This window comes from Heteronotia binoei, chromosome 7, assembly GCF_032191835.1.
Source record: "Heteronotia binoei isolate CCM8104 ecotype False Entrance Well chromosome 7, APGP_CSIRO_Hbin_v1, whole genome shotgun sequence".
Taxonomy (NCBI): Eukaryota; Metazoa; Chordata; class Lepidosauria; order Squamata; family Gekkonidae; genus Heteronotia; species Heteronotia binoei.
The window spans coordinates 48462165-48473404 of record NC_083229.1 but is presented as its reverse complement, the minus strand read 5'-3'; positions in this window follow the sequence as shown (position 1 = coordinate 48473404).

Here is an 11240-nt window from a genome sequence, read left to right as displayed (position 1 = left end):
ATTAGAGGGGAAAACTCTAGGCACCTTAAAGACTATTGTTGCAAGTACCTCCTTGCATTAATGATGGAAAGATGATTTACACATAATCGTACATAGGTACATTAATCATAAATCACTAAACAGTATAGCTCTATTGTAAATTAGTCCCTGAGGTAACAAGACTCTTGTTACTCTGAGCACCATCTAGAAAGAGTGGAACTCCCATGCATTTCTTCTTTGAATTAGACTACTTCAGTTTTAATATGCTTGCAAAAGTGATGGGGAAGAAATCTAGATTAGAATGAATGTGTGGCCCAGTGATTTATCAAACCTTTTAAAAGATGGCAGATGCCTTGTGCTAAAATAAAGTGTGACATGGCAAGTTTTCATTGCGGCCAGAGTAAAGAAGAGACTATTTGCTGCTATTGCCCTTCAGTTTCCTTATCAATGCTGAATCCTTCACATGGAGACTTCAATTTGCACTGCCAGTTGTTGAAAGGAACAATCTTAAAGGCTTTTAAAATAATGTCGCTTTTTGAAATAGCTATCTCTCATTTCTTCAAATTTTTTGTTCGTTTGAATGAATCTTTTATTTAATTACAGGATTGCAGTAACTTATTTTGATTTTATCTTCCATATTTCACATCCAATTACCTTTTGACTAAGGGAACAAAACTAGGTGTGTGCAGAGGAATTGGCAACTGGAAATGAAATGTAAATAAAATCTTGCTGTTGAATACAAGTTAATTAAAGAACCAAACCTAGAATGAGGTGTTGATCTGGGTTTGATCTATAAACTGACCAGCAGTTGGTGGGAGGGTATTAGGCATTGGGTCCAGTGTCCTGGGTTGATACCCACTCATATAAAAGCCTGAGTGGAAGATGTAAACTTCCTGTGAAGACCAGTAACAGTTCTTATAATGGCCAGAAATTCTACAATTTAATTTCAGCCTATCAATAATTTAAAGTAAAACTGGGACTTCATTAAAAATTATGTGGCCTCCACCATCCGCATATCATAATTTAAAAAAATTAAATAAAAAGGTGTGCTAAGATGTTTTCCTTGTTATATAAAATTCAAGGCAATAAAGATCCCTTTTAAAAACAGTTGCATACTGCATATAATAAAACAGCAAAACAGTTTTGGGCTTAATTTGACTGATATTGTAATTATAATCTTTTAACCTATATGGTGTTTATTTATTGTTGTACACCACCCCAAGCCCTGTTTACAGGGAATGGGCAGTATAAAAATCAAATGTAACAAATAATAAAACATATTGAGAATCATGCATAAATTAAGGAGAACAAAATATACTGTAAGGTAAGACTTCTCTTAACTTTTTAGGGTTTTTTGCTGAAAAAAATGAATGAACTCTTATCAACAGTTTTCTATGCTGCATCCGCAACCAGATTAGTACTTGGATGGGAGATCTCCAAGGAAGCCAAGGGTTGCTATACAAAGGCAGACAGTGCCATAAGTTGGTTGTGACTTAACAGTTTTAGAAAGTCCTCAATCTAGAATGCAAACATGCCTGAGTCATATTTGTAAACAGAATTTTCAAAAGGCTGCTACATAACCTAAGGGTTTTTACAAGATGCCAATTTTATATGGGGTTGAATCCATGTAACGTTTCTGATGATGAAAAAGAAAAGAGAAGGCAACAACAGTTGTGGCAGTGGTTAACATTTTATAGTCTGATCCTATGTGGCGATAGGCATGGATAATGGCTATGATCTTAAGCACCCAACTTTCTGTGAGGTTGGGTTGCCAGTCACTTGGAATTGCAAACATTTCAAAACTGCCCTTGGGAGGATATATACAAATAGCATGCAAGTAGAAGGAAAAAGAATGCAGCTTCATCCTTAGTTAAGGTTGTATTTCTGGCATGTTGTAAAGTACAAGTTAGGAAATTTTTTCTTTCTTTAGATGCTTATTGAAATAAACTAAAACCCTGGATTCTAATATCCGTGTTGGTTACTTTTTCCCTAGGACAGCAATTTTGTATAGTGCTTTGATACAGAAGACTTGTTTTATCATGTCTACACAAGCACCATTGAACTCTTTTACAGAAACACTAGTCAGCATATTAGATTGTATAAAAGCTCTTGCTGTCTCAACTTTCAGTATGGATCTTGACCTGTAATGCTTTAGGGAAGAACTAGTCTACAAATATTGGAGCCTGCTCCCCCCACCCCACCCCTTCACCTGACATCATATCTATTAGGCTGAGAGTTGCCATATCCTTGCCAATGCTGTAAGTATGGGGCTGGGAAATGTCCAGTGCGATGCTGTTGGGAAATAAAGTGAAAGTGCACTAAACAACCAATAGCAAACCTGTGCCTTTTGGAAACATGCACATCTATGCTTCTTTGAAATATATACTATTTGAATTAACATGATGTATTTCATTTTCACAAGTATTAGAATCTATTTTCTTGAACAGCTGGAGAAAGACAAACATTAAACTAATACTTCACACCTTGGATGCTGAAACCCAGGGTCTACAGAAGTATGAGGTTGCTGATGCATCCACAGTTCAGAGTTTCTGGGTTCCTTTCACAGTAGCTTCAGTTTTACTCCTCAAACATCAGTGAAGCCCTCTGAAAAAAGAACCTTTTAGAATCTGGCCATATTTCACTCTCTTGAGACCCTGAATAACTAAGATCACCAACCTCAAGAATAGTGCTTGGAGTCCAGTTGGAATTACAACTACTGTGGAGTACAGATCCTGGAGGTAATGACAGCTTTATACTCCGTGGCATCACATTCTCACTGCGCTCCATCCCATTCCCAGACACTGCTCCCAGGGCAACCCCAGCAGTAAGATATAGACCAGGACATATTGTCCTGCCTCTGCTATTTAATGAATCCAGACCTTCCAGTTCAGTGAAAGACTGTAATGACAATGAAGTTAATCATTTTTTCTGCCCCAATAACCACAAATCTGTGTCAGTGTTGCATATAATAAATTAGGGCTTTAATTTTCTTGGTGTAACCATGAAAGGGGTGGTGGTGTCTGGATTTCTAGCAGTTGCTCTAAGATATTTTCATGAGCCTGTTGTTTAGGAAAGAGAATAAGACACAAGGTATAATTAGTGTCTGGTTGGAAATTGTACAGTTTTAGCTTGCTTCAGGAAATCCAAACCCACAGCCAATTTTTGGGTAGCTCTTTTCTAGGTGACTAGTTCAGAAACAGCTTGTAGGAGTCTTTCATTGGTCCAAACGCAGCACAATGCTAAAGCCAAGACCCAGATCTGCAAGTGCTTAAAGGCTGAAGTTTCTTTAAAGACTGAAACACAACATGAGTCTGGACCAGTATATATTCACATGGTACTTGTCAATATTTTGTCACTCTTTCATACTACCGTAAGGATTTGCTAAAGAGAATAAACAAGACCAGAAGGAAGATTCCATGAACATAAGAACCTCAGATTCTAAAAAAGTCCATTAATACAGTGAAAAGAGTAAGCCCAAATCATTTGCATTCACAGAAATTGTTATTAAACTTAATTTTGCTCAAAACATGGGCCTATCTAGTGGGTATAAAGAATAGACGAAGCTAATTGTTATAGTGCAAGAAAAGGAACAATTTAGTTTGCCCTCTGAATATTTTTGGAAACTGCTTCTGTTTCTTATGAGTTCATAACCTGTTCCCAGGTGAGTTCATGTATCTGTGACTCCTTACTTCTGATACAATTTCAACCTGGCTGATTAGAACAGCATGTGACAAGAACTATGTGCCAATCATTATTTTTGATAAGTACAAGAATTTTGGGATATTGTTGGTTCTTGCTGTAGGTTACCTGCAATTATTTTCATACACATCTGATTTAGAAGGTTTTAGAGATGTAGTGCAATTGTATGACTTCTCTGTAGCAATTCACATTTTTTTCAGTGTTTTAGTGAGTTTTTTTTTTTAAAACCATGTTTCTAGATGCATAGGAAAGTTGACCCTATTTCCAGGAGACAGTTATAATAAAGCCCTATAACTATGTGAAAATGCCCCCCAAAATAATTCAATTTTGCATAATTTGTGGGAAAACAGGAGAGTGAGAACCTTCCTGACCTCACCAGGCAGGCCATTCCACAAGGTAGGGGCTACAGCAGAGTGTGTGTGGGTACAGGCAGTTGTTGATCTTGCCCATTTGCAGAATGGCACCTGCAGAAGGTACCAGTGAGCATCTAAAAACCATTATGCCTTTGTTTCATAGGATTCTGGAAAGAAATCAGAAATTATGCAAGGCAATGCCCTTTCTGGCCACTGGGGAGCACCCTAGGCTCACTTTCTCCAAAAAAACCCAAAAACCCTGCAATCTCAATCTTCTTCCTCATATTAAGAAATCCATACCAATAGAAGTATTTTTGAGAGCATACGATATTTCTTGCAACCAAGCTATACAAGGGTGACCACTTCATAAAGTCCAGAACAATCAAATCATTAGCCCGTTACAGAAAATGCAAAAAAGAATCTTTTGACATTTTAAAAACATAAGCAGAATTTTTTTTTGGATCTTTTGGCTATCCCAGGCTCTGTTCTTCAGAAAGCTTGGGTTGAGTTCAGATGAAAAGGAAGAAACCCTCCCTATCCCATAATGGTCAGGAACAAAAGGAACAGCAGTGGCAGCATTTTGTTTCAGAAATACTAAAATAGGTTTGTAAAACCAGAGTACAGTTTTATAGTTGGAAGATGGTGATGGGGTAACTTCCATAGAGAAAATGCCAGCATGACTCATCTAGAGAGATTCTACAGAAAGGCCAGATGCAGAAGGCTTTAAGCACTACAGGCACCACAATGCCATCATTGCCACACAGCAACTATAGAGATGGGGGAAATTATGGGATCCTGTAGCCAAATCGCACCACCACCTCCTCAGGGAAGCTGGAGACCCAGCTATGCTATGCCCTAGTCTTCCGTCACTGAGGGACATGGGTAGTCCTACAGTCTTGCCAAGAAACACACACACAGCTGCAGTTACGAGTTCAGCTGCTACAGATCCTACTACTGAAGAATGTACATACTTTGCTACCACGCAACAAAAAAACCTCCACCCTATGCTTATTTACACAGAGGGAAGTTTCAATGAAGCCAATGGGACTTTTGCCCAGTTATGTATCAGTTAGACACAGGAACATAATATAGATCCAGGTGGGTAGCCATGTTGGTCTGAAGCAACAGAATAAAGTTAGAGTCCAGTAACACCTTTAAAACTGATGAAGTTTTACTTAAGGTATAAGCTTTCATGTATACCTTGAATAAAACTTTATTGGTCTTAAAGGTGCTCCTGGATTCCAACTTTATACAGGAACATAATGTAAACTGCACTGGGCACTTGCTGTTGTTTTTTGTTTAGGTTTATTTGATTTATATCCTGTCCTCCCTGATGAAGCTGGGTCAGAGCAGCTCACAATTTCATAATAAAAACAACAAAACATTTAAATTAAAACATTAAATAAAAACATCACCATGATCCCTAAACCTATTTATGTTGTGCTTTCCTCCATTTTCCCTATGGCAGCTCATCTCCCATCACTCTAGTTTATTCGCGTTCCTGCTCTCAACCACACATCAAGCCAGTGGGGTGTAGTGGTTAAGAGTGGCAGAGTACTCCTCTACATGAAGCCTGCTGGGTGACCTTGGGCCAGTCACAGCTCTCTCAGCCCCACCTACCTCACAGAGTGTTTGTTGTGGGGAAAGGAAGGGATGGTGATTGTAAGCCACTTTGAGACTCCTTCAGGGAGAGAAAAGCAGGGTATAAAAAACAACTCTTCTTCATTATTAGGAAGCCCAACCTGGTTGGCTCCCATACTTATTTATATCCCCACTTTCCTCCTAGGAATGCAAAGCTGCTTTTTATTTTCACAACTATCTTGTGAAGTAGGTTAGGCTGAGAGTAAACAACTTAGGTTAGGCTGAGAGGAAGAAACTGGCCCAAGGTCACTCGGAGAGTTTGCCTGACAGAGTGGGAAGTAGAACCCTGGTCTTCCAGACCCCTAGTTCAACACTCCCACCACTAAGACTTACCTACTTGCAATATCTCTAATTGTGCCACATCATTTGAAAAGTGGTGCTCCCACCACTTTCTCCTCTTTCCTGCATGCCCTTGGTTATTTTTCCCCTTTCTTACAATTTCTGCAGTGGCTATACCACTTTTGCCTTTTAACCCCACTGTTCACATTTTATTTACATTTTCGTGGGTGTATCTAAGGATGGACTCTATGCATCTGACAAAGGAGGTTATAACCCCAAAAGTTTATGCTAACAGAGCATGCCAGCATTTAAAGTAACTATAGCAAAAATTCTGCACTTTTGAAACATCAGATCCAGAAAGGCTGAGTCATGGGGCAGATTTAGAGTGCCTGATACTCAGCTTTATGAAACACAGCTCCTAGATTTGTTGCATACACAGTAATATGGCATCTTAGAACTCCTTGCCAAAATATATACAAGCACACTTCAGAAATTTCACATAGAACCAATACTCCTACTTTGCTTATAACTGATCCAGAAGAATCTTAGAGAAACAGTGCATTAATAAAAGATATGAATTACCATGCTACCACACGAACCTGCCTTATAGGGCATCAGACCATTAGTCCATCAAAGTCAGTGTTGTCTATTCAGACTGGCAGTGGCTCTTTAAGATCTCAGGCAAAGGTCTTTCACATCACTTGCTGCCTGGTATTTTTAACTGGAGATGGGTATTGAACCTGGGACCTTCTGCATGCCAAGCAGATATTCTACTTCTGAGCCATGGCCCCTCCCCAATTTTCCCTTCATCTATGAGAATTAGATCATTTGCCAATTTTAGCTTGAACTTGGTAGAAGAGTCTGACTACAGAACAAGCAAAAGTTATGAACATTTAAATCTGAAATGAAGGTAGTTTCTGTGTTGACTGAGGAAATCCCATTACAGCACGTGATTTAATTTCAGCCTACTCATCAGTCTTCAGATTCAGCTATCCATACACTGTAAAACTTGAAATGGGCAGATAATATAATTATCCTCTCAGGCTATTCCCACCCCCTCCCAAAAAACCCATGAATTATCTTCAAACCATTGATTGGAAAGATACACTAAGGTTCTGAGACTGCTATGGATGCCATGGCATCATTTGCCCCAAATGGCAAACCAGTTCTCCATAATGACTAGTAAAACTCACCTTGTCACACTTCATTCAAATGAGCTTCTTTCCATCCTCAGCCAAAGAGTCGAGCTGGGAAAATTCACAGAGCAGCATCATCCTATCTGGTAGGGAATTTCACCAATGCATTACAGGCAGGTACTCAGATTCAGAACCCCCTCCCCGTTTAAAGGTGCTTCCTTGTCTTTCACAGATAGGAAGCTCAACTGATGAAAGGATGGGCAGCACACTGTTCATGTCAGCTGCTCCTTTGCTCATGGCATCCAGTTTATGATGACCTGGGATCTATAACTTCATTATGCATAGAAGATGCAGTTTTGTATGCTGCATGCTCAACCCACACTAAAAGTAACCCAAAATTTCAGCTCAAACCAGACAACCTTTTCCTAGGTGCCTAGACAGTCAGAAGGTATTGCCATACTTCAAAGGACTCAAAAGGGTGTTTTTCAAAACAGGAGATAAAATATCACAAAGGCAGAAGGAAATCACTGCAAGGAAATTTTTGAAAATAAGATGGCTGGGAACTAGTCTACAGATGCCTAGCTTTTGAACTAAATGGTGCTGAAAGTACAAACACTTCCATTACACATTGGTCTAATGGATTCATCCTAAATTCCACGTTGTACCAGTTCAGTTTTAATTGTATACTAAGCAACTTTGAATTGTTAAAGCAGATTAGAATGGCATCACATCTAATCCATGTGGTGTGGGAGGGAGAGTGATTTCTTTTAGCAACCTGAACTGTATATAAATGTATGCTTTGTAGTATTCATAAAGTTCTCTCACATGACTCAGCACACAATGTGAACTGCAAACTAGACTGTACTCACAATGGCAGCTGGATGAATGGCAACATCTCCATGACTGCAGATGAAGAGAAGGCCAGAGCCAGGACTGCTTGGAAGAATTTGACAATGTAAACAATTCTGTTATCTGAGCATGTGCCTCCAGTGTGACAAAAATCCTCCCAAATAACACCCTTCAATACACTTTAAACAGCACTTTCTTGTTAAACAAAGAACTCAAAATGGCTAATTTGGATTAGAACCTTTTTTAATGAAATAATTGATGGCCTAAATTCTAGTAATGATCTTGAACCCACATCTCGGCAATACACTCAAAAAGACAAAAAGCCACAGAGGTAGGAAACATTTAAAGTCACACACTGTCTACAGCAGAGAAGTCTTTGACAATAATGTGCAGACTCAAAGTTCAATTATTTGGAATTGTAACAAACATAAAGAGCTATGTTTAACATTTATAGATATAGTACCAAATCATGACAATAAGAGTCCAGTGCTTGACCATAAAACCTTTTCTGTTCTTGGATAATTGTTCTGGGAAGTAAATAAAAGGAGCATTTAATGCATCACTGCCAAGATAATGCACAATTGATTTCCTTGTTCTCTTGGCTCATAATTACCCTTTTGGGTCCCCTCCCCCACACAATTTCACCCAAGTTATAGAAACTACGTATGTCTGATGTTCCTGTTCCAGTTCATCAAAAGCAGCTTTCCCACCTTGCCCAGCCATCCCTTATCTCACTTTCAAGATCTCATCTCCCTTTAAACAGCAAGCGGGCTTATGTTGAGAGTTCCCAAACTTTTTTTTTCCAGCCCGTGGGTACCCTTGGAATTTTGCTGCAGGGGCGCAGGCAGAGCCAACCACAGCATGAGATTATGCATAATGAGATTATGCATAATTCTAACAGAAACTCTTCAACATTTCAGGCAGAAGCTCTGCTTATCAGCATGCCTTTTAAAATGAACATACTGTTTAAAAACGTTTTCTTGCATACACACAGCTTACCTTCAGTCATGCAGCCAAGATCCTTTTGCTGTAGTGGTAGCTGCTGCAAAAGGAACATTTTTGAAAATCTGTACAGCCAATCAGATCTCCAATGGCTGTTCAGAAGCCCCGCTGAGCAAAAGATTCATCTGGTCCTGCCCACCTTCTAAAAAGACATGGTGGTTCCAGGTGGCTACCATGGACCCCTGGCTTATGCAATGGTGGTAAGGCAATAAAAAGGGTTTGCTGATCTCATTGCAGCAGAAGCCTTGTTCAATGAAACAGCCACTATGTGGGGGTAACTGTTATTGTTCAGTTGAACAGTTGAGTCCAACTCTTTGTGGCCCCATGGACAAAGTCACGCCAGGCTCTCCTGTCTTCCACCATCCTCCAAAGTCTGCTCAAATTTGTGTTATACATCAGTAATGCTGTCCACCTATCTCATTTTTTGCCATCTTTTTCTTTTGCAGTCTGTCTTTCCCAGCATCAGGATCTTCTCCAGTGAGTGCTCCCTTCTCATTTGGTGGCCAAAGTATTTGAGGTTGGGAAAATAGCACAATATCCCCTATGCTACTGAGGATAAACCACCCCCATGGCAGATAATAAAAAACAAAAATTTACAATAATGTTAGCACAAGAAGAATTTAAACCATTTACCAGGAAAATAGGCACCTTCTCATGTTGAATAAATTCAACTCAAAGGGCTTCTAGAATTCAAATGTCTTTCAGCTGGTCTGGAAGGCCTGCGAGGATGGGGCCAAGTACACCTATGGGGAGAATTTTCAAAATATGGGGGAGGGGCAGCATTGGAAAAGGCCCTTTCAAGGGGTCCTGACAAACCTGACAAGGAAAGGTTTGTTCCCACATCAATGCTGGATTTCAGAGCTTGGGAGAATGATATGGGCAATGATTTTGGCTTTGGAGCTCAGATACAGCTAACTATAAACTATTTTCAAAGTCATAGAGAAATAAAATGGATGACAATTTCAAGCTAACCTGGTAATTAACTTGGCTGAGATCACCAGATATGCCAAAAGAATAGATGCAGGAACATATTACTAGCACTCAGAAGAGCTGCAATCAGATTTACATACAGGGCTCTTCTAAAAATACTTAAAAATACCTCCTGACTTAGAATGACGCCCAAAGTAGCTGAAAAGTTATGCAAACTTTTTAACACAAGACAATGAGAAGGTCATTCTTGTTACAAGGAGTGAGGACAAAAACTGGGTCATAACCACCCAAAATGCCACTCATTTAGACAATCACCCTGATTCAAATAGAAAATATCTTGGGTATGGGATTCTCATTTTATCTCCTTATCATGTTCAACTATTTGATGAAAGTTTTAAACTATTTTGAATTGATTCAAAATATAGTTACTTCTCTTTTTTTGTTGATTAAAACAATTTTATTGGTAACATATGGTAATAAATCTATTTCTTACATCTTTAAAAACTTCTTTTATCTACCCCATATATTACTTTCTACCCACCCCTCCCCCCGTTACTTGACCCCCGTCGGTGTTATTTACTTAAAATGCAAATATTTAAAGGTACCCTTAACTATTAAAACAAAAATTTATATTTTTCTTTTTTTTTTAAACTTAATCATTATCAAAAATTGTCCAATGTCCTTTTATTTTCCACTCTTTTTCTACATATCTTCTAAATTTTTTCCACTCCGTCTTAAAAACTTCTAAATCATAGTCTCTTAATATTCTTGTTAATTTGTCTATTTCACTCCATGTCATAACTTTTATAATCCAATCCCATTTCTCTGGTATTTTTTCTTGCTTCCACAACTGCGCATATAATGTCCTAGCAGCTGAAAGCAAGTACCAAATTACAGTTCTATCTTCTTTTGGAAATTTTTCCATTTGTAATCCCAACAGAAAAGTCTTTGCAACTTTCTTGAATTCATATCCCAAGATCTTAGAAATTTCTTGCTGGATCATCTGCCAATACTTTTTTGCTCTTTCACAAGACCACCACATATGGTAGAAAGAGCCTTCATTTTTTTACATTTCCAACATCTATCTGGCATCTTATTGTTCATCTTTGCCAATTTTTTAGGAGTCATGTACCATCTGTACATCATTTTAAAACATATTTACTTCTCTTTTTGTGAAAATAATTTTATGCATTGAAATCTAGGCATGTGCATAATGGAAATCTAGAACAAACATCCACGGTTTGTACAACTAATTAAAATATTTTCAAAACAAAAGAAATAAATGTAAATAATAATTAATAATAAATGAAAGGCCACACCCCCAGTGGCCAGTAAGCTACTAGTCCTGTGGTTTCAGTCTCACATTTTATCA